This window comes from Lutra lutra, chromosome 4 (genome assembly GCF_902655055.1).
Source record: "Lutra lutra chromosome 4, mLutLut1.2, whole genome shotgun sequence".
Classification (NCBI taxonomy): Eukaryota; Metazoa; Chordata; class Mammalia; order Carnivora; family Mustelidae; genus Lutra; species Lutra lutra.
This window is the reverse complement of record NC_062281.1, coordinates 56340284-56364563: the sequence shown is the minus strand read 5'-3', so window position 1 is coordinate 56364563 and position 24280 is coordinate 56340284. Positions and strand designations below refer to the sequence as shown.

The window sequence follows — 24280 nt, the reverse complement described above, 5'->3', positions numbered from 1 at the left end:
TCTTTTTAAAGAAGGAAAGAACCTAGAAATATGAGGACAAAAACTATTCATTGGCTATGCTGACTTGGAGACAGCTGGTGACCTTTATAAGTAAAATTTCAAGGCAGTGGGCAAAGAGGTTGGGGTTAGAGAAGCCAGATGGAACTAAATTATAGAGTAAATGGGATGTGAGAAAATGGAAACAATAAATGAAGATAATTTTCAAAAACTGAGCCATGAATTGGGTAAAGAAGATAAGCAGGGATCAAGGGACAATGTTGCATGTATACTTTTTAACATTTTAAATAGAAGTTACTAGTCTAGAATAAGTTGAATTTTGATGGTAATAATTCATAAGGAGTATTTGAGTTGTAGAGAATGCCGTTCTGTGAAGTACTTTAAAAGATGAGAGAAAATGGAATACACACTATGTGTAATGTGAATAGCTTTTTAACTTCAATTCTTGAAAAGGAAAGATCAGGGGCGCCTGGGTGGCTCAGTGGGTTAAAGCCTCTGCCTTCTGCTCTGGTCATGATCCCAGGGTCCTGGGATCGAGCTACACATCGGGCTCTCTGCTCCGCGGGGAGCCCGCTTCCTCCTCTCTCTCTCTGCCTGCCTCTCTGCCTACTTGTGATCTCTGTCTGTCAAATAAATAAATAAAATCTTAAAAAAAAAAAAAGGAAAGATCAGTGCAAATGCTAATGAATTAATGGATTTGACAGTAAGATATTTACTGACTTCTATTTGATTAATGACATATGAGGTGACTCATCTGAGAGCAAGGGAGGTAGAGAGGATAGAGGGAAATTTGTTGGAGAAGATTTGTAAAAAAAAAAAAAAAAAAAGTCCTTTAAGAACTAGAAAGAACTTGCTTTAAGTCAGAGCCATATTTCCAGTCTTGAAAAACCCATCTGAAATTAGTAATCTTTAGTTTATTGGAATACCAATTTGCCCTGCCATGTGATATTTTTCTCCAGCTACCTGGTTATAAGTTAACAAGAGACAACAATGTGAGAGATGACAGTCAAGAAAAAGTAGAATTAGTATTTTTTTTAAAGATTTTATTTATTTATTTGACAGAGAGAGATCACAAGTAGACAGAGAGGCAGGCAGAGAGAGAGAGAGAGAGAGGGAAGCAGGCTTCTTGCTGAGCAGAGAGCCCGATGCGGGACTCGATCCCAGGACCCTGAGATCATGACCTGAGCCGAAGGCAGCAGCTTAACCCACTGAGCCACCCAGGCGCCCGAATTAGTATTTTTTTAAAGATTTTATTTACTTATTTGACAGAGAGAGCGAACTTAAGCAGGGAGACGGAGGCAGAGGGAGAGGCAGGCTCCCTGCGTGTGGAGTTCAGTCCGAGGACCGTGGGATCCTGACCTGAGCCAAAGGCAGATGCTTAACCAATTGAGCTACACAGGTGCCCAAAATACAATTAATATTTTAAATACATATGTGATGTTCAACCTCAGTAGTTATCAAAAAATTCAGAGAAATGGAACATGAGGTTTATTAATTTAGCAAAATCAAAAATTTTATATAATATGTTGGCAAAGTTCTTGGCAATATAATTTGATCTGATCTTTTGAAAAGTAATTTGGTAATGTCTAGCAAGATAAAAAATGTCAGAGGTTTTACACATTAATTTTAATTTTGGAAACTTACTCTAATAAATTATATTTAGAAAATTATTATATAAAGGTGTTCACTGCCATGTCATTTTTAATAAAAAATTTTAAAACAGGGGCGCCTGGGTGGCTCAGTGGGTTAAGCCGCTGCCTTTGGCTCGGGTCATGATCTCAGAGTCCTGGGATCGAGCCCCGCATCGGGCTCTCTGCTCAGCAGGGAGCCTGCTTCCTCCTCTCTCTCTGCCTGCCTCTCTGCCTGCTTGTGATCTCTCTGTCAAATACATAAATAAAATCTTTAAAAAAAAAAAATTTTTAAACATCTTTAATAGTCAACAATAGGGGAATGTTTTAGTTAATTATATCTCCTTCTTCGGAAATTACAGTTATTATAATTACAAGACAATGCAGCAAACTAGGATGTTTAATGATGAAAGAATGAAGAAAGCGGATTTCAAAATTGTGTCCACCTTGTGACAGCTATGTAAACATATGAATATTTATTATAAATTAAAGCAAAATAAAAATTTAAAAGCCCTGTAACAGTTTGGGAATTTTCTCTTTGTTTCAAAATATGTTTTAACATGGTCCTTTTATAATTTTGCTTTTTGAGAGGAGTAGTGAAGGAGTTTTCTCAAGACTTTCTGGTTTTCTTATCATGTTTCATTACATAGCTTCAAATAAAGTCAACAGTTCTATCATCAGAGACTAGATTTATTTTACAGTTCATATTTCAAGTTATTTGGTATAAAAAGACCTGATGCACTTGTAAGTGCTTTAAAAATATTTCAAGATCATTTTTTTGTGTGCTTAGTCTTTCCTAGTATGGATATTAGGAAGACTACTTAAAATTGTTAGCTATTCATTTCTACGTTTCTCATTTTTATTCACCTATATTCATAGAAATGATAACAAATGAGTCTGCAAGTACATCTGCCAATTTCTTAAATCCTCTATTATCCACATTATGAAATCGCATTGATATGAATGCTTCCAGTATTTTCAGAGCTCTTCAGTTACTGAATTATACTTTGACTCTCTGTAATAATTATCTTATGTAATGTAAAATTTGGACTCAGCTTCTGGAAGCCTTTTAACTTCTTAGTTTAAGAGTGAGAGATCCTTAATTCAGCATTATGATTAATGATTATTTGCATAGTTAGGAGTTCTAAACATACAATCTAAATTGTTGGTTGGATACCTGGCAGTACTCTTGTGATGTCTCAGAAGTTCCCTGTTTAATCTCTTTCTCAGTCTCTCTCTCTCTCTCTCCCCCTCCCTGTCTCTCTCTCTCACACACACACCCACCCACCACGTATTATACCTAGGAGCGCAGGCTCTGGGATTATAAAGTCTAAAGTTATAGTTCCAATTCTGTTGTTTCTGGGCCTTTCATTTTAGGTGAGTAACCTAATCTGTGAGCCTTTTTATTGTCATCTGTAAAATGGAGAATTCAATTATAACAATCTTCAGAACATCCCTAATCATTTTAGAGCTCCTTTTACAGAGTCAGATACAAAGCAGGTACTTTATATGCCTGATTTTTATTACTTTTTTATTATTTAGGTCTTGCTTTTCCCTGAGTTTCTGAGTCTCCATAATGAAATGCAATTTCCAGTAAATTGAGTAACTCTTGTTATCAGCAAAGATTTTAGTGAGTTGATTACTTTTCAGCGCAACCCAGATTAGTTTTCTATATTTTTTATTTTTATTTTTATTTTTTTGCCCTATGTAGGTGTTCAATAAAGATTCATTTAATAAATAATTGAATACATGACTGCATGGACGAATGATTAAATGCTACTTCTTGAGAAGGCAGAACACATGACACAGTGGAACAGATGAGAAAAGGATCCATGGGGGAAAACATGGCCAACTCACTTTTGTGTCCAGGGTCAGACTAAAAGAACTGCTTTGTTTTGAAAAATGCAAAGGAGAGGGGCACCTGGGTGGCTTAGTTGGTTGAGTGTCCAACTCTTAATTTCAGCTCCAGTCATGATCTCAGGGTCCTGGGATCAAGTCCTGTGTTGGGCTCTTCACTCAGCAGAGAGTCTGCTTGAGGATGCTCTCCCTCTGCCCCTTCCCCCACTTGTACTCACACTCTCTCTCTAAAGTAAATAAACCTTAAAAAGAAAAAAAAGCCCACACAAAGGAGAACTTGTTAAATAACTTACTTTAGGGGTGCCTGGGTGGCTCAATTGGTTAAGCATCTGCCTTTGGCTCAGGTCATGGTCCCAGGGTCCTGGGATGGAGCCCCACATGGGACTCCCTGCTCAGTGGGAAGCCTCCTTCTCACTCTCCCTCTAATTGCTCCCCTTGCTCATGCTCACTCTCTCTGTCAAATAAATAAATAAAATCTTTTAAAAATTAAAAAATAATTTACTTTAACTATTTTTAAAAGTTAAGCATTAAATTCCCTGATGATTTTTTATTTGATTTATTTAATTTTTTAATTTTAATTTATTTATTCCCTGATTTGATTTTATTTGATTTATTTTATTTTTATTTATTTTATTTTTATTTTATTCATCATATCCCAATGAAAATAATGTGGGATTAGCCATATTAGAGATAAGAGTGCTGAGGTACAATCACATTAAATGAGATTATATACTCTAAATTTATGGGACATTTCTGATGGCCTTTTCTACATTCTATTGTGCCCCTAATTAAAACGTTTGGTAATCTAGCTATTAAGCTGTATGTCATATGACATTAAGTATCTACTGTGTCAAAGATTTCCTTTGTGAAGGTTATATTTTGTCATGGAATGGTTACAAAAGTAACACATGCCACTATCACTGTTAGCTACAAGTGCCAACTAACTTTAGTTTAAATTGATGAACATACAATTAAATGATAGTAACATTTTCTTATTTTTTTAAAGATTTTATTTACTTATCTGACAGAGAGAGAAAGAAACAGAGAGAGAGGGAACACGAGCAGGGGAGTGGGAGAGGGAGAAGCAGGCTTCCTGATGAGCAGGGAGCCCAATGTGGGCTTGATCCCAGTACCATGGGATCGTGACCTGAGCCAAAGGCAGATGCTTAATGACTAAGCCACTCAGGCACCCATTTTCTTTTTTCTTTTTTTTTTTTTTTAAAGATTTTATTTATCTGACAGAGAAAGATCACAAGTGGGCAGACAGGCAAGCAGAGAGAGAGAGAGGAGGAAGCAGGCTCCCTGCAGAGCAGAGAGCCCGATGTGGGACTCGATCCCAGGACCCTGAGATCATGACCTGAGCTGAAGGCAGAGGCTTAACCACTGAGCCACCCAGGTGCCCCGGCACCCATTTTCTTATGTTTAATGGGAAAAGGTGGGTAGGGAATGTAAAACAGCAAAGACTTCATAGACTGAAATACTAATACATCATTTTGAAAACATAAAACATGTTAACCAAAATTGTTATGTCTTCCATTAATATTTCACTTTAAACGTTGCCTACAATCATCACTGCCCTCTGAAGTGGGATCATGGCCTTGGTACACATTAGTCATATAAAAGATGAAGCACTGAAAAGAATTCAGCATTTAAAGACAATTTGCTTTGATTTCTGCCGTGCTTCTTCCAAAAGATGATAACAAGAATCATTGCTTATTGAATTGGAATTACAAATCCTTTCAGAGTTAGTTTTTTCTTTAACACTAATATCAATGAAAGTAAAGCGAATTTAGATCCTCATTAAAAATACAGGCACACAATGATAAAACAAGAAAACAACTTTTTTTCATAGACTTTATTTTTTAGAACAGTTCTAATTTTACAGAAAATTTGAGAGGATAGTATAAAGTGTTTCCATATACACTACACTTGTTCTCCTCTGTTACTAACAACTTATTTTAGTATGTTACATTTGTTAACACTTAAGTAACAAATATTGATACATTATCATTTACTAAAGTATGTACTTCAGTCAGATTCCTTTAGCTTTTACCTAATGTCCTTTTTCTGTTCCAGGATTCTATCCAGGGTAATACATTACATTTAGTTGCCATATATCCTTAGGCTCCTCTTGATTTTCATAGTTTCTCAGACTTTCCTGGTTTTGATGATCTCAAGAATTTTGAGTAGTATAAATCGGGTTTTTGTACAATACCACTGGTGGAATTTGTTTGATGCATTTCTCATGATGAGATTAGGATTATGTGTCTAGGGGGAAAGACTGCAGAGTAGAAGGGCCATTTTGTCAGATCACATCAAGCATACATACTCTCAACATGATTTATGTATGACTGCTGAGGGTGACCTTGATCATCTGGCTGAGGTAGGGTTTTCAGGTTTCTCTATTATAAAGTTACTCTTTTCCCCAATTCCATACTGTACACTTTGGAAGAAAGTCATAATGCTTAGCCCACAACTAAGGAATGGAGAGCTTTTTTCTGAAAGATAGTCTAGGCTCATCTTTTATATTTACCATCCCAGCCCTAGCGTCAGTCATTTTTCCTAGATCCTTTTATTGGGAATGGTAGAAGACTCTAAGACCAGGATAGAAGATATGCTCATTGCTGGTAGGGTGTCATTGTTTCTAGGTCTTTTTAGCTGACTGAGCAAAGAAATATATGTGTTATACTAACCATGTATATACTCATATCTATAAACATTTCTATATATAACCATGTGTGCCTATATTAAGCTAATCATGAATGTATACTGAAGTTTCCAACTCTGATCTATTAACATTATTATTATCATTCTTGCCTCATTCCTTGCCTATTTTTAAATTTCAAGTCCCATAAAACACTTGACTTTTAAAAGTGTAAAAATCAGTACTTTTAAATATATATATATATATATATATATATATATATATATATTTATTTATTTTTAGAGATAGAGAGCAAGTGGGAGTGTGGGTGCAGAGGGAGAGGGAGAGAGAATCTTAAGCAGACTCCCTGCTGAGCATGGCACCTGATGTAGGTCTCAATCCTATGACCCTGAGATCATGACCTGAGTCAAAATCAAGAGTTGGACACTTAAGCAATTGAGCCATCCAGGCTCCATTAAAAGTGTGAAAATTTGCCCTTCTTATACCTGTAGACTACCAGACATCTGCTCCCCACAAGATAGAGTAGTTCATTTCTCCCTTCTCCTTATACTTAAAACTGGCTTAAAACTTAAAACCTTGAACATAACATAACAAACAAGAGTAGGAAGACACTGAAAGATGGAAATAAGAAGGTGGACTTACTAAGGACCTTGCAACTTGAGGAATAATATGGTGATGACTTCCTGATTCCTGCTGCTTCTCATTTATCCTGCACAGTGCACTGCAGGAACCTCCTCCAATCCATAACCACCAACTAAACAAGAGACAAAAAAAAGCTTCAAGGAAAATCTGGTTTCCTCAGCCAAAGTATGAGGAAAAGGGTTGCTAACAAAAGAAAACCATTTTGGCAATACATATTGTGCTCAAGCCAAAATGCAATGGAAAAATTTCACCTACCACCTATACCCCCCAGTTTCAGTGGGACCAAGTGAAGAACTGATCTTCCACACCATCTCACTCTTGGCCCTTCAAAAGCAGGCAGCACTATGATTCTTCTATGAAGGTTATTTCAGTGTGGTCCATCAGTGAGCTGAGCCTCCACACCTATCCCTCAGCAAAGAAACATAAGATAGGGCTAATTAACACTGAACTGCCCTCACATAGTCTTAGGGTCCAAATTGGGAGCTTAGCCTCTGCCTCTACTTGAAATCAATAATAACAGAATGTTGCAAATTGGAGATAGTAAGCACTCTGCTTTCCCTGATGCCAGGTGTCAGTGAGACCCAGTAGGGTGCTGAATACCTATATCTATCCTAAAGCAACAAAATAAAATGAGGTAGCACAAAGCAGGGCTAGTTGGCAGTTCTCTTCTTCCCACCCTGGCGTCAGTAGAGAGCTGAGCCTCTACCCACAACCAGCATCAACAAAATGGAATGAGATGGTGTGAAGAAGGACAGTTAACACTTCACTTCCACCTCCCCTAATGTCAGGGAACCTGCTAGGGAGCTGAACATCCAGTCCCACTTAAAGGCAGCAAAATGATATGAATAGTCCCACTTTGGGGGGCAGGTATTAGCAGGGCAAGAGGAGACCTGAATTTCTATTCCATCTGTCTGCAATTAAACAATGTGAGTGCCCACTTTTGCTGGGATATTGTTAATAGGGCCCAGTGGAAAGCTGTATATACTTATTTCCATCTCCAGTCCTCATGCCACATCTCAATACAGGGGTCTTATTGCTTAAAATAATAATAAGATTAAATAGCATTCAGAGCTACGTAATACTCAAAATATTAAGATATAATTGAAAATCATCCCAAGAACCAGGAAATCACAAAATGAATGAGAAAAGACCAACAACATGCACTAACACCAAGATAAATCAGATGTTAAAATTATCTAATGAGGATTTTAAGCTATCCTGTAAATGCTTCAATAAGCAATTACATACTCCTTGAAATAAATGGGGGAAAATAGAATATGTAAGCAAAGAACTAGAAGTTACAACAATAAAAATAAATGAAAATAGACAGAATGGAAAAAACAATTACCACAATAAAAATCTCATTAGACTGGCTCAAGAGTAGAGTGGAGATGACAAAGCATAGAACCATGAACTTGAGAATAGATCAACAGAATTCATCAAATCCAAAAAATAGACTGGAAGATGGAGGTGATGAAGGATAAAGGATCTCAAGATTCTGCGGAGCAATAACAAAGGAGCTAACATTCATATCACCAAAGTCCCAGAATGAAAAGAAACAAGACTGAAAGAGTATTCAAAAAGAGTGACTAAAAAGTCCCCAAATTTTTAAAAAACAAAAATTTGCAGATTTAAGAACCTGAGAAATTCCAAAGAGGGTAAACACTAAGATATCCATACCAAAACACATCATAATTAAACTTATAAAAAATAAAGACAAAAAAATCTTGAAAGCAGACAAGGAGAAGCAATATATTACTTATAGAGAAACACCAGTTCCAATGGCAACATATTTCTAATCTGAAACTTGGAGCCTGGACACTGGCACAACAGTTTCCAAGTACTGAAAGAACTGTCAGTCACAAATCCACAAATTTTACATTTTCTTTCTTATTTGACTTATATTAATGGACTGCTAATTAATCTTTCTATATCCAGAATTGCCATCACCCTTCCCCAGCATTCCAGCCACAGTGTTTCCAGAGTGCTCTTTCTAAAACTGAAACAAACAAGCAAATTTTTCTTACAAAAACAACTGATCATGTTATTTGAATCAACTTTTCTCTTTCTTCTAACTTTAACTTTCCAGTTAAAATCCTTGGACAGGGGTGGGGGCGCTGGCTGACTCAGGTGATAAAGCATTTAGACCCTTGATCTCAGGGTTGCGAGTTGGAACCCCATGGTGGCTGTAGAGATTACTTAAAATCTTAAAAAAAAAAAAAAAAAAAAAAATCTTTCAATGGATTCTCATCTAAAGCATGGGGACAGCACCCGTGGACAAAAAGTCTTGCACTGGGGTCATGAGGAGTGCCCCATTATGTACTTTCAAGTTGGGAGGGGCTAGGCATAAGTCTCTAAGAAATTTTGGAAGCAAGGTTTCCAGCACCTTGAGGGAGCTAGCTATTGTTGGGAAAAGGTCATTTATTAATGTCTAATAAAACCTGAGTCATGAGACCCTTCAGATGTGTATCGATGGGCCATATGCTTGGGGGATGATTGCCAACATGTATCTTGAATGGGGGAGGGTAGAGTTAAAGGAAGTTTCCAAAAGAATTTATATATGTTAAAGTAAGCTTACAGGATCTTGGGGGCAGGCTGGGAGTCGGGCCAGTATTGCCTTTTGCCCTTAGCAAAGTCTCAAAAATTAGGCAGTTGAGTTCCTAGAAGAATGTCACTCTGCCTTTTTCAAGGACTTGTCAATGGCTGTAGGTGGTAAGGGAATTTAATAATTTTTCTTCTGCCTTTGTTTCCCACATCATTAGTATCTTAGACTTAATAAAGATTTAATAAAGGAAATTGTTATTGATACATCAGTGTTTAAATTCCCCAAAGTCAAACCATTAACCCAAGGACTTTTTTTTTTCCACTTGGACTTGTGAGCTAGTCATTAATACCTACCCACCCCCCGTATCAGATGCTGTCAGTGCTCCTGTCCTATCTCCCTCAGCACTCATCATTATGTATATACTGATAAAATCATGCTGTTACCTGTAATTATCTACCTTAGAGCTGGCCAGAAGTGTCCAAGAGTTAATGTATCTGGGTGTGGCTTTCAGCCATGCTAGAGGGGGTTTGGAAGAGAAGTACTTCAAGTTTCTCACCCATTACTAGGATAACTCTGAGTCATGCTCTATATCTCACAGAACTCCCCTGAAGGACAGTAGTCCCCCCAGAGTAATCTCTTCAGTAATGCACCACTGTTTGCCTCCTTTTATGCCTGTATTCTCAGTTTCTACTCCACTTCAGAGTTTCCTGGGACTACCTCCCAGATAAATAGTTTGCATTCAAATTCTTTTCTCAGGTTCTGATTTAAGGAAACTCAACCTAAAACAATTTCAACAACGTATAGCCTCTTAATAATCCAGTGCTCCTTACAGAGCCATCACTGTAAATGTACCAAGGCATGGCACATTATGTGTCACTCTTCCAAGATCCTAATGTCAACATACAGGAAAGAACATGACTTTGAAGAGAAAAATAATTTATATGAGAATGGCCAATGGATAAAGGAAAGATAATATAGTGCCATTTGTTTTCCATTAATGATGCTGTGGATTTTTTTTTTCTTATTTTCACATAAGATTTTTTTTTTCTTGGGGCGCCTGGGTGGCTCAGTGGGTTAAGCCGCTGCCTTCGGCTCAGGTCATGATCCCAGGTCCTGGGTTCGAGCCCCACATCGGGCTTTCTGCTCAGCAGGGAGCCTACTTCCTCCTCTCTCTCTGCCTGCCTCTCTGCCTACTTGTGATTTCTCTCTGTCAAATAAATAAATAAATAAAATCTTTAAAAAAAAAAAAAAAGATTTTTTTTTTCTTTTCAGCATAACAGTATTCATTGTTTTTGCACCACACCCAGTGCTCCATGCAATCCGTGCCCTCTCTAATACCCACCACCTGGTTCCCCCAACCTCCCATCCCCCGCCCCTTCAAAACCCTCGGATTGTTTTTCAGAGTCCATAGTCTCTCATGGTTCACCTCCCCTTCCAATTTCCCTCAACTCCCTTTTCCTCTCCATCTCCCCTTGTCCTGTGGAATTTATGGGCAGATGGTCTGTAACAGGTGTGACTATAATTTGAGGAGACTGTTTCCTCAGCTACTCAGAAAACTGCTAATGTTATTTTGGAAGCACAGCTTTCTTTACTTGCAGTTTTTCCTTTTACCTTAATGTCTATTTTTCTAAATCACTGACCAGCAGTCAACAGATTTATTCTCTCCCTACCACCCCAGCACAAAAGAAATGTGTGTGTGCTTCCCCTGAGACATAGACACTTCTGTGTGCATCAGTGCTTGAAAAGACAAGTTCATGGTGCATGTGTGCAATGGATATTACATATTAAAGGTCTCTGAAATATATTTCTGTTAAATTTGTATGTTTATTTTATGAATAATTAAATTTAGTCAAATTAATAATTTACTAAAGATCTAGATGAAGACTGAAGAAAGGAAGTAAATTTTTTTTTAATTTTTAATTTTTTAATAAACATATAATGTATTACTAGCCCCAGGAGTACAGGTCTGTGAAGGAAAGGAAGTAAATTATAAAGAAAAAGAAAACTTGCCCTTTTTGCCTTTCGTGTTTAATAGACAAAGGATAATGGCTTTTTTGTTTTTGGATTTTTTTTTTTGCTTGGATTGAAAGCCCAAAATGCAGCTTGTACTCTTGTCATAATATGTTCACTTGTGAGTATTCAAACCTATAAACTGTAGATTCCCCTTAAGTTATTATACTGTTTAGGAGATCTACGTTTGGACATTTACTTAAATTTTAAAATTGAAATCTCTAAGTACAGATAATGTCCCTTTTATTGCTGTCTCTATTTCAGGTTATTGAGTTTCTGGAAGGCCTGGTTTTCCCAGAGGAGCAGTTTCTGGTAGAAGTCTGAAGGTGTGATCCACGAAAAAAAAAATCAAGTATAGCCAATGAATTAAGGACAAGAAGGTTTCCAATCAGGTAGCAACACTAATCTCACACATTCAACCACCTTAAATAAAGTGTGCTGATGGCTGGATAGAACTACTTGGAAAAAGACAGATATATAACCTACAAGAAAGCTGTTTGCAATTCCCTTGGCAGTTGTGGTGTTTATCAGAGTACCTTGGAGGAAAATGAATACAATAACAGTATGATGTTTTTTTCCATTTTTAGCTCCTTGTTGCCTAGTACATGTAGTGATCTTGGTGACTGGCTTAATCCTAGGAGGTTAGACATGTGGAGCAGCAGATAAATCTCTTTGTTACTTTCTCCTAAGTCAAGTCATTTTCTAGGTTGTCTTCATGATTTTCTAGTTGCTTATTAAAAAAAATGGCCATGATGACATCAAGTAGTCTTTTAAGTGAGGAGCAGCTCCAGTTAGTTTTGTGAGGAAATCAGCTTAGTTCTTTTTGGGATACATCTATTTTTGGTCTTGGCAAAATGTGACTGCACATAGGAGTTAAAAGGGAGGAAAATGGGGCATGGGAAAGAGGACCTTATTTATTTATTTATGCATGTCAAAATCCTAACAATTTTATATATTTCATTGGCAAAATTTGAGATAAAAACTTAAGGCAAAAGGAATAATAAAGATGTCTCATTATATGGCAAGACAAAAGGCAGTAGTGACATCAAAATCAGGGTCTATCCATTTCATTTGCAGTTACATACTCAGTATTTAGCATATCACTTGATCCCTACTCAGTACTCAATATAAGACTCCTGGGGAATAACTTACTGATGAATGAATGAAAAAAGTTAACATGTTAGAAAATATTTTTTATCCTTGTATTTCCTTGTGTGTTGACTTCTGTATTCTCAGGACCTAGCACTGTAACTGACACATGGAATGTAAGCAATAAAATTTGTTGGAAGAATGGATAAGTCCCAGTGATTCTAAGGATAATTATAAGACCAACACAGACCCCGTATTTGTGAGGATCTATGGCAAAAGTATCCATGAGATGAAAGCCTATCACACTGGTGATATAGCTGAAGAATTTATCTAGTTTAAATTTTTTTTTAGTACAGTTGACACACAATGTTACATTATGTACAACATAGTGATTGACATCTCTATAAGTTACCCTATGCATCTCTATAAGTTACCTTATTACAAGTGTAGCTACCATCTGTCATCATACCATACTGTTACAATATCATTGTTTATATTCCTCATACTGGGCTTTTAATTCCTGTGACTTACTCATTTCATAACCGGAAGCCTGTGTCTCCTACTCCCTTTCACTCATTTTACCCAGGCCTTCACTCTCCTTTCCTAGGACAATCATCATTTGTTCTATGTATTTATAGTTCTGATTCTGCTTTTTGTTTACTTGTTTAGTTTTGTTTCTTTAAATTCTACTTATGAGTGAAATCATATGGTATTTTTCTTTCTCAGTCTGATTTATTTCACTTAACATAATACCCTCTAGATCCACCCATTTTTTTCTCAAGTGGCATGATCTCATCCTTTTTGATAATTGTGTAATATTCCTTTGTGTGTGTGTGTGCTGCATCTTTCTTACTCATTCCTCTATTGATCAATACTTAGGTTGCTTCCATAATTGGTTACTGGAAAAAATGATGCAATAAACATAGGCTGCACATCTTTTCAAATTAGTGTTTTTGTTTTCTTTAAGTAAATACCCACTAGTAGAATTATTGGATCATATGGTATACCTATTTTTAATTTTTTGAGTAACCTCCATACTGTTTTCCACAGTGGCTGTACCAATTTACATTTCCACCAATGCACTAGGGTTCCTTTTTCTCCACATCCTCATGAAAACTTGTGATTTCTTGTCTTTGATTTTAGATATTCTGACAGCTCATTGTGGTTTTGATTTACATTTCCCTGATGATTATTATGATGTTGAACATTTTTTCATGTGTCTGTTTGCCATCTGTATGTCTTCTTTGGAAAAATGTCTATCTAGTCCTCTGCCCATTTTTTGATTGGATTGTTGGTTTTGTTTTGTTTTTTAATTTTTTTAAAAAAGACTTTATTTATCCATTTGTCAGAGAGAGAAAGAGCATGAGGAAGAGCATGAGGGAGAGCACAAGCAGGGGAGGGGCAGAGGGAGAAGCAGACTCCCTGCTGAGCAAGGAGCCCAATGTGGGACTCAATCCCAAGACCCTGGCATCATGACCTGAGCCAAAGGCAGTTGCTCAACTGACTGAGCCATTCAGGTGCCGCAGATTCTTGTCATTTTGGTATTGAGTTGTATAAGTTCTTCATATATTTTGGATATTAACCCCTTGTTGGATATATCATTTGCAAATATCTTCTCCCATTCAGTGGTTGCCTATTTGTTTTGGTGATGGTTTTCTTTGCTATGCAAAAGCTTTTTATTTTGATGTAGTTCCAGTAGTTTTTTTGCTTTTGTTCCCTTGCCTCAGGAGACATATCTAGAAAAGTGTTGCTGCAGCTGTTGAAGAAATTACTGCCTGTTTTCTCTTCTAGGATTCTTATGGTTTCAGGCTCACATTTAGGTCTGTAATCCATTTTGAATTTATTTTGGTATATGGTATAAGAAAGTGGTCCAGTTTCATTCTTTTACATGTAGCTGTCCAATTCCCAGCACCATTTATGGAAGAGACAGTCTTTTTCCCATTGCTATTCTTGCTTTGTCCACGGTTAATTAACCAAATAAATGTGGGTTTATTTCTGGGCTCTCTGTTCTGTTCTATTGATCTATGTGTCTGTTTTTGTGCCAGTACCATACTGTTTTGATTACTATGGCTTTGTAGAGAATTTCTCTAGTTTTCATCATTTATATATCATCCCATTACAGTTAGGTATAGTACCTACATTAGACATACTATTAAATGACTCACATATAGACAGAAAATCCCCTCATAAACTTCTGTGTCATATTATTTGCAAAACATGATTTTTGGAGCATTTTTATAATGACAAGGTAAGGACAATTTCAAAATCACTAAATTCTAAAGTTGTTTATACTTTTCCACAGGTATAGCTATAGTACTGCATTAGCTATTTCTCTGTAATCTGCTTTTGCTGTCTTTTGCATTCCTAAGGGACAATAAAATCCATTTAATTAAAAAAAAAAAGTAAATTTTCACATAATGCAGCTTCCGCAAAACCAAACACACACACACACACACACACACACACACACACACACAATGTTTCTGTTTCTGTCTCTCAGATATGAAGATTAAGTAACAATCTAAAATAGCACCCAGGATGGCTCAGTGGGTTAAAGCCTCTGCCTTCGGCTGGGGTCATGATCCCAGGGTCCTAGGATCGAGCTCTCTGCTCAGTAGGGAGCCTGCTTCCTTCTCTCTCTCTCTGCCTGCTTCTCTGCCTACTTGTGATCTCTCTCTGTCAAATAAATAAGTAAAATCTTAAAAAATAAAATAAAATGGTCCAGGAACTCACTGCAAAATAAGAGGAAATCTACTCATATTTGATTATTTTTTTAATAATGTATGATATTCCAATGTACTTATTAATAAAACTAAGTTCCTAGTTAGGGAAATAGCTTTCTAACATTTTTATCTTTGTATGTATTATCAATCATGTATGAGAATACCTCCACCACTCCACCTTTTTTTTTTGTATTCTCTTGGGGCAGGAGATTCCAGTTATCAGTTGTTTTTAAAATTCCTGGCAGCCACAGGGCTAGTTATCACTTAAATAAAGACAGAAAATTGCCCCAAAGTAGTAGGTCTCTTTATGGAAAATAAAGTACTCATATGAAGAGGGAAAACTTTCATAGTTGGATGATTTCAACTTTAAAAGATTAATGAGTAAATGGTTATGTGTGTCAAAGCAGACTCCCTCTCTATAACTAATGACTAGGGGTTATCTTTGGTTGGTAGGGGATTTTAACTTTTTTTTTTTTTTAAGATTTTATTTACTTACTTCAGACAGAGAGAGAGAGAGAGCTTGAGCTGCAGAGGGAGGGGCAGAAAGAGAACCAGACTCCCTGCTGAGCAGGGAGCTCAACATGGGGCTCCATCCCAGGACCCTGGGATCATGACCTGAGCCAAAGGCACTTTACCGACTGAGCCACACAAGGCACCCTGGGGATTTTAACTTTAAAAATACTATTATATGATACTTAATGCACACAAAAGAATATATTCAAATATATTAGGTTATGAGATATAATAATAAAATAAACTACAAACATACCACTAAAACTAAGAACTAGAATCTAAACTGCTGAATCATTGTGCTCTACTCTGATCCCACCTTCCTGCTTTCATCAAACAAATAACTGACTTTGGTTTTATGTTCAACATTCACTTAGTTTTTATGTTTTGTTAAACTATATATGTGATTTTGTTTATTATTGAGTTCTATAAAATTGATCTCATATTTTATATAGCCTTCTGTGTTTGTTTTTTTCACTCAACATTATGTTTCTAAGGTTCATCCATGTTGTGTTAGTGTTCATTAATTTTTACTATATAATATTTCATTGTGTTTATTTATTATTCTGTTGATATTTGGGCTGTTTTGGACATATCATGAATAGCACCTATATGAACATTTATTTTAATGTTTCTTGGAACACATGTGTAAATGTGTTTTGTTTTTTTTTTTTTAATTTTTTTTTTAAAGATTTTTATTTATTTGACAGACAGATCACAAGTAGGCAGAGAGGCAGGCAGAGAGAGAGAGGAGGAGGAGGAGGCAGGCTCCCCGCTGAGCAGAGAGCCCGATGTGAGGCTCGATCCCAGGACCCTGGGATCACGACCTGAGCTGAAGGCAGAGGCTTTAACCACTGAGCCACCCAGGTGCCCCTGTAAGATGTGTTTTAACCATATATACCAAAAAGTAGAACTGCTGAATTCAGGTAATCCTCCTCCTGGAGACTAGCATAGTTAAAATTTTTCAATGATAGTCCTCTTCTCAGTCTATTTATGCGGATATCTCTTACTAACATCATAAACTTCTGCCAGTTATATCATTTTCCATTTGAGGTTTTTGGGTTTTTTTCCTAATGCTGTTTTTGTTTTCTTTTGTTTTTTATTCGATCAAATGTATGTGAATCTGATAAATTCTTCTTTGTATTAAAATAAAATCAGTAAGATTCATAAGAATGAAAATAGTTTCTTGAGAAATTTATAAATTCCTACCTACATTCAAATTGGAGTAAATCAGCCTGAAATTCATAAACAAAACAACAAAGCAAAAAACTGTAAGGAACAGGGTGCCTGGGTGGCTCAGTGGGTTAAGCCGCTGCCTTCGGCTCAGGTCATGATCTCAGGGTCCTGGGATCGAGTCCCACATCGGGCTCTCTGCTCAGCGGGGAGCCTGCTTCCCTCTCTCTCTCTCTCTCTGCCTGCCTCTCTGTCTACTTGTGATCTCTCTCTGTCAAATAAACAAATAAAATCTTTAAAAAAAAAAAAAAACTGTAAGGAACATTCATAGTAAGGAACTCAAAACAGTTGCACATGTTTATCCTATAAGAGGTCTACAATGAAACAAAAAGATAAAGGCTGCATGTCCAAACTAAAATGCTACCCCATAAATCACATTTCAGGTCAGGCCATGTAACAGTGGGGCAATTCAGTAAATAAATTAAAACAATTCTTGTTTTCAGCAATTTCCTAAGTCAACATTTGGAATAATGAAAAACTTATCTTTAACTCCAAGAAATCTGGGCAGTTATTAGTTAAAGCAGATTTGTACTACTGTTCTACACCTGGCTAAAAATAGAATTAAGACTTGAGGACACCCATGAACACTGAACAGACTGTCTAAATATAGCTTTTTCTTTCTCTAAAAGCATTTAGAAATATGCTATCTTCTGTGAAACTTGGCCTTTGTAAAGGGCACAAGGACACTAAGATTAGTGACTTTTAGGCCTAGTAAAGCTTTGAAGTATTTTCTTAGTTCAGGAACCCACATTTTGAAGACATGAAAACTGAAGCCCAATAAATTCAGTATTTTGCCCAGCATAATATGGTAAAACAAGTAATAATGATGCACTCAAACCTCTGTCTTCTAAATCCATTGAACATGGATGGCATGTAGTAGCTTGTAATACCTTCTTATTTTCATCTCCCTGAACAACACATTTCTTCTATGCCTTACCCTTTTTGCTTCTTTAAGAGGGATGATAATTCACTATAAAATTTAGCTATAACTAAGTTTTAAAAATTTTGCTGTTTTATAACTCATTTTGAGCTGCTTTTTTTTTCATTGTTGTTAAAAATATGTAAGGACATTTTCTTTCCTTCTTGAAATGCCTCTGCCTGCATTTACAATTTTTTACTGTTGAATTATTGAATAATAATAAGTACAGAAACACATTCAAGTAGAGAAAGTAAGTGTTAGGGGCAACATGGTGAGCAGTACGGTTGACACAACTTAAAGGGAGATGAAGACAGAAGGAAGAGAACAAAAATGTGATTTGTTCAGAAAAAATACATGGCAAGTTAATGTTTGGCTGTTAATTTAAACTTAATTTAAATTCCAGATTAACTTCTGTTGTTTGCGTTGCCATAGACTAGGGAGTAAACAAAAAAACAGGATTTTTTATGTTCCACCATTTTGTATTCATTTCCTAAAGATTTCTACATGACTTTTTTTTAAAAAATAGAAACCAAAAGACTTGTCTTTGAATTATTTTCCCTGCTTCCTTGTACTTTAATAAACTGATAAATGGAATTTATCTGAATATTTATGACTACTCCTGTCCCATAATTTTCAAAGCACTAGGGATTGTGTGTGTGTGCAAATACACATACAAAGACATTTTGTATTAACTGCTGTGCTGCCTTTGCAAACATGAAATAAAGTTTTCAATCAAAAAGTTATTATTGTCATCTAGGTGAAAATCAGATACAATAGTGGGGCCAACCACTGGTAAGTTTAAAAGCCATCCAAGGTGATTTATATGTGCAGCAGGATTGAAGGTCTTGCTTTAGCTGAAGCACTTAGAAGTATAAGCAAGCACGGCTCTAATTTCATATCTGAGATCTGTTTTTTTTTTAATTTTTTTAATTTGAGTATAGTTGATATACAATATTACATTAGTTTAAGGTGTACAACATTGTGATTCAAGACTGTACACATTATGCTCTGCTCACTACAAGTATAGCTACCATCTGTCACCATACAATGCTATTAACATTATCATTGACTATATTCCTGTGCCTTTTATTCCTGTGATTTACTCATTCTATAACTGGAAGCCTGTATCTCTCACTCCCCTTCACCCATTTTGCCTATCCACCCCTGCAATCATCAGTTTGTTCTCTGTATTTATAGGTCTGATTCTGCTTTTTGTTTGCCTGTTTATTTGTTTTGTTTTTCAGATTCCACATTTGAGTGAAATCATATGATATTTGTCTTTTATTTAGAGTTCTTTGGCAAATGCTTCTATGTATTTTAATACTCTTTAGCTATGCTATAAAAATACCAAAAGCTGGTGTAAATTAATGAAGTGATATGCAAAAACGAAAGCCTACAAGATAGGATAAGCATGAGGACTTCTAATTATCACTCGAATAAGTTTTGTTGACACAAACATTGTGGAAATTAAAGACATTGATAATTAATTGTGCTGAAATCAAAATCTTCTGGTTATGTCAGTACAAAAGAAATCCTAATTTGTACCACAAAGGTAATGAACTCAAAAAATGTTATTTGTTAAATACTTACTTAGTACCCTACACTGTACTTAAAACACTTTTCTGAAATTTGGGGGACAAACAAGAGAAATAGAAATTCTCCATGCTCAAGTAGTTTATACATTGGTCGATGAAATATCTCTATTTTGAGATCTTTGAAATTCTCAGTTTATTGTAACTTCATCATATAAGTTGTTTTTCTATTTATTAAAATCAATATTTATCACCTTAAATGTTTCTTAAATGTTCCTAATAATGAAATTGTGCCATAATGATAATTTTCAGTACTGATAATAGAGTTGATAATAGAGATGCTTGATATTGATAGCAAGGTGATTTTGACAATCTACAAAATGTCACGAGGTTTTTCATAAGAACAACTTGTTTCCTAGACAAAAAAGCACTTACTATTTGTCTTCTCATTTTATAAAAAACTTAATTGTGATTTTACCACATCATAAAATTCATATTTTAATATAGTTTGCTTTGTGATTATCTCATTTTAAAACTATTCTTTATATAACTGCTATATATGATGTAAATATTCATACATATTTCTCAATGGCTAATACATTTTTTATTTCTTTAAGTATTTATTTAATTTATGTTGCTGTTCTTCAGCATTCCCTTTTCTCTCTGGAGCCTATCCTACTAATTTCAAAAAGCCTGAAAATTCTGAAAATCCCACATGAAGTGATGTATGAAAAATCTTAAAATATAATGATGGTAGAGAAAGAGAGTATTAAACATTGTGCTGAAGATTATTCCATTAATAAAGAGATTAATAAGTGCTTCTAACATCTGGACATAAAATAAACATAAAAAACATTATAATACTGAACAATGACATTTTCTCCTTTCTTTCATTTTTTTAAAAAGATTTTATTTATTTGAAAGAGAGAGAGAGAGCACAAGTGGGCGGCAGAGGCAGAAGGAAAGGGAGAAGCAGACTCCCCGCTGAGCAGGGAGCCTGACAGTGGGCTCAATCCCAGGACCCCAGGATCAGGACCTGAGCCAATGGCAGACACTTAACCAACTGAGCCACCAAGGTGCCTCTGAACAATGGTATTTTCAATAAAAGAGGATATTAAATACTATATAGAAAACTCATATCTGCAAAGCAGATAATTGGCAATGATGATACATATATTAAAATATGTGATAACATAATCATAGCAACTTTTTTTTTTTGGCTGAAAAGAGGCATATTGGAGTGCTTAAGCACTGTTTCAATTGGAATAGATAGTTAAACATTTTGCAAAAAATACTTGATTGCAGAAGAGATAATAGCATGTGTGTGAATGTGTGTTTTCAATTAATGCATTTTCATTCATTGAGAAAAGAAAAGAATGCCAGATTTTTTAAAATGTGACATTGTGAAATGTTAAAGTACCATTCTTAGACTTATTTCTGCTGCTGCTTTTCCTTTAGCATTTACCAAAAAATGCCATCTTACCCAAGTTAGAGATCTAGGAGCAATCCCAGGATTCTCACTGAGGGGCACTCTACCTTCATGTTCCCCATTCAATAAGTCACAAATTCCTGGCCCTCCTATTCCAGACAGTTCTCTACAACATAGCCTGCTCTTTCCCTGTCTAGTCCGAACATCTCTGCCTCAGCCTCCTACTGAAATCACTTCTAGTTCATTGTGAACAGGATCATTTTTAAACCTTCCTCAGTCCTAGACAGCTGCACTTTTGGAAGCTTTACACTATGTCTTATCAGATGTATTAAAATGTATCCACATCACCTACTCAGTGTAATTTATAGATAACTCTATGAGACTTGAGCAATGTAGTTGATGAGTTGTACAAATATTAATGTTTGAAAAAATTACTTAAAATTTTCATATCAGTTTTGCAGATTTTTTTCATATTTTGAAACAATTTTTTTTTAAGGTGTCAATTTAGCAAGTCCTTCTCAAACTCCTGGTCACTGGTGAGTGTGCTTTTACTGTCAGAGGCTGGACAGCCTTGAATGAGGCATCTAAAGGACCATCACCTGGATGAGTACCAGATCTGTGGGAGCTGGAATGTAAAATGTTTCTCGAACAAATCTAGAAATCAAGGAAAAGATAGTGGTGTCAGTTATGTTGTGTATCAGATGATAATATTAAAAAGCCAGGTACTATAGGGATGTTAATAAAATATCATCCGGTAATGTCTTAAAACAGTATGTGAACTTCTTACATACTTAAAAAGAAATACTGCTGACCAAAAAAAAAAAAAAAAAAAAAAAAGAAGAAGAAGTTTAGCATGCTCCAAAACAAATGTTGGAAAATGACAGGTGGTTTTGTAAGTGGTTAAATCACCTACTAGTTTCATTACTTAATGTTTCTAAATCCTTGTTATTTCATCTTTAAAAGTGAGATAATGAGAATACCTATTTGACAGAATTGTTGAGAAATTTAAATTATATAATTCTCATGAACTGTTTGATGTGGAATCTGGCATATACTCAATATTTTGTTATTATTGATAAAGCACTAGTAAGCAATAACTGTTTCATTATTTTTATGGTCATTGTTGCAACTTGGAGCAGACCAGACAATACTACTGAGCTTAATTTGACCATTCATTGTTATTTTAAAGATGGAAAAGTTAATAGTGAATTATTTTGAAATGTGTCAGTGTTCTAACATCCTTTCAAAAGCTAAATATTTCTTTAATATAGAAAAAAATAGTCTTAGTTCAATGAGAAAGAATAGATGTTAAAAGTATCTTTCCTCCTTAGAATCCTGCATACCCAGAAAAAAAGGTAAGACAAAGGATTTAGAAAGCATTATATAATAAAGAATAGCACCAGCCCTAGGCTTTTAATGCTTTTGTAATTTTGATGTGAATAACCCCAAGCTCCTATTCTAATGTCAGTACTACCACAGACTGTGTAAGACATGGTCAAGTTGATTAACCTCTCTCTGCTTTAGTTTCTTCATCTGTAAAGTGCAAGTAATATTACTTATCACTTGCCAGCCAGCAGTACTTCTTCAGCTAATTGACTGTCTCAGCAGGGATGTTGCAAAGATTAGCTGATAAATGATTTATAAACCCCTTGAAATATTAAATAAGTGATGTAAAAAGCTCTAACAAGAGGACAGAACAAATTATTCCATGCATTAATTTGCTACTTAATCATATATATTTTTATTTTTAAAAACACCCCTAAAAAGAGGTAGCCCTCAGTACAGTGAAAATAGGATAGATTACTAGGAATTCTAGAGTGCTTTTTATTGCTGTTATTAAAAAGAAAAAACTGTTATAATTAAGAATATATAGAAGAAAAAGTATATTAGAGGAAATGATTATAGTTCACCTCCCTAAATTGCGGGAAAGTCTTCGAGAAAGGAAAAGAACTGAATAAGAACAAGGGAATACACTTTCTTAGACGACCTTTACCATTAACAATGGTATAAACTTGACAAATTTATTTAACCAATAAGGAGTTTGAGTAAGATAATTAAAAACACATCTACAAAATGTTTTTTATAGATGTATGAACAACATAGAAAATCCTGTGCCAATCTCTGTAAGGGACTAAAAAACTAAAGACCCAAATCTTAAGGAAAATATAAGAGAAGAGCAACAGGAAAATAATTAATTCTTGCACAGTGCCAAATTAAACAAACACTATAATAAAGTTATTCATTATACCTGGAGATAGAAAGAGGGTGTAGTTTATAAATTCAGGTTGAGAGATGAGTAGAATTATCATTGGAAGAGAAGGGCATTCTATGTTGAGAAAACAGCATTAGAAACCAACAGAAGATAAGATATATGGCAAGTGGTAGCTATGGATGAAAATTAGTATGCATGAGAGAGATAGTTTAGGGAAAGATACTAGTAACGTAAGTTGGTTTCAAATTCTAGAAGGCCATGCAAAAAAAAAAAAAACAAAAAAAAAACTGAACTGTTTGGAGTGGGTTCCCAGGAGCAACTGAAGATTTTTGAGTGCTTTATGTTTTATAAAGTTTATTTTGGTAATAGTGTGAATGTTAAGTTGGAGAATACATTTAGTTAAGTAAGTAATTAGCATATAATTGCAGTAGTCAAGAAAGAGATGATGAAACCAGTGACCAGAGAAAAAATAGAAATGAAGAATATAAAATAGACATTGAATAGTTAGAATTAAAACAATGAGGTTTGAGAAATGATTAGATGTAAAGATGAAATGTGAATAATTATTGGGATGGAGTAATTGAAGACAGTTAAAAGATTTCTGTCATAGGTGCCTGAGAAAATAATGGTAATATACACTAAAATAATGAGAATAATGAATAGTTTGGGGGTGGAGGTGGAGAATACAGCAAAGAGAATCCATTTTGAACTTACCAAACTTGAGTTTTTGAGGACAGTCATGGTGGAATATTTAGTACACAATAAAAATTCTCAAGCTAGGGCCACCTGGGTGGCTCAGTGGGTTAAGCATCTGACTCTTGGGTCCAGCTCAGGTCATGATCTCCTGGTGGTGAGATCCAACCCTATGTTGGGCTCAGTGCTCAGTGGGGAGTCTGCTTCAGATTCTCTCCCCTGTCCCCATCCCTGCTCCCCTGTGTGCGAAATAAATAAACAAATAAATAATAAAATCTTAAGAAAAAAAATTTTAGGGACGCCTGGGTGGCTAAGTTGGTTGAGTGTCTGCCTTCAGCTCAGGTCATGATCCCAGGGTCCTGGGATTGAGCCCCATATCGGGCTCTCTGCTAAGTGGGGAGCCTGCTTCTCCCTTGCCCTCTGCTCTCTCTCTCTGTCAAATAAATAAATAAAATCTTAGAAAAAAGAAAGAATTTATCAGTCTGTACTTCAGAAAATTATCAGGCCCCTCAAATTATAGATTTGAGAGTCATCTATGTACAGGTGCAGTTAAGACTATGGGGATAAAAGAGATTATCAAAAAGAGTAAATATTAT

The 24280-nt window shown here is 35.6% G+C and overlaps 1 protein-coding gene across 2 annotated transcripts in view; it reads left to right on the top strand.

The window, feature by feature from the left end:
• The window catches only part of PKIA (cAMP-dependent protein kinase inhibitor alpha), a 95788-nt gene that overhangs the window by 53419 nt on the left and 18089 nt on the right, over positions 1-24280 (top strand). Inside the window, exon 2 of one of the 2 annotated variants that reach the window (XM_047724611.1) lies at positions 11609-11736. The exons of the other annotated variant lie outside the window; for it this stretch is intronic. The gene's annotated coding sequence lies outside the window, so the exon portion shown is untranslated. The remainder of the gene's footprint in view (positions 1-11608; positions 11737-24280) is intronic. 2 annotated transcript variants of the gene reach the window in all.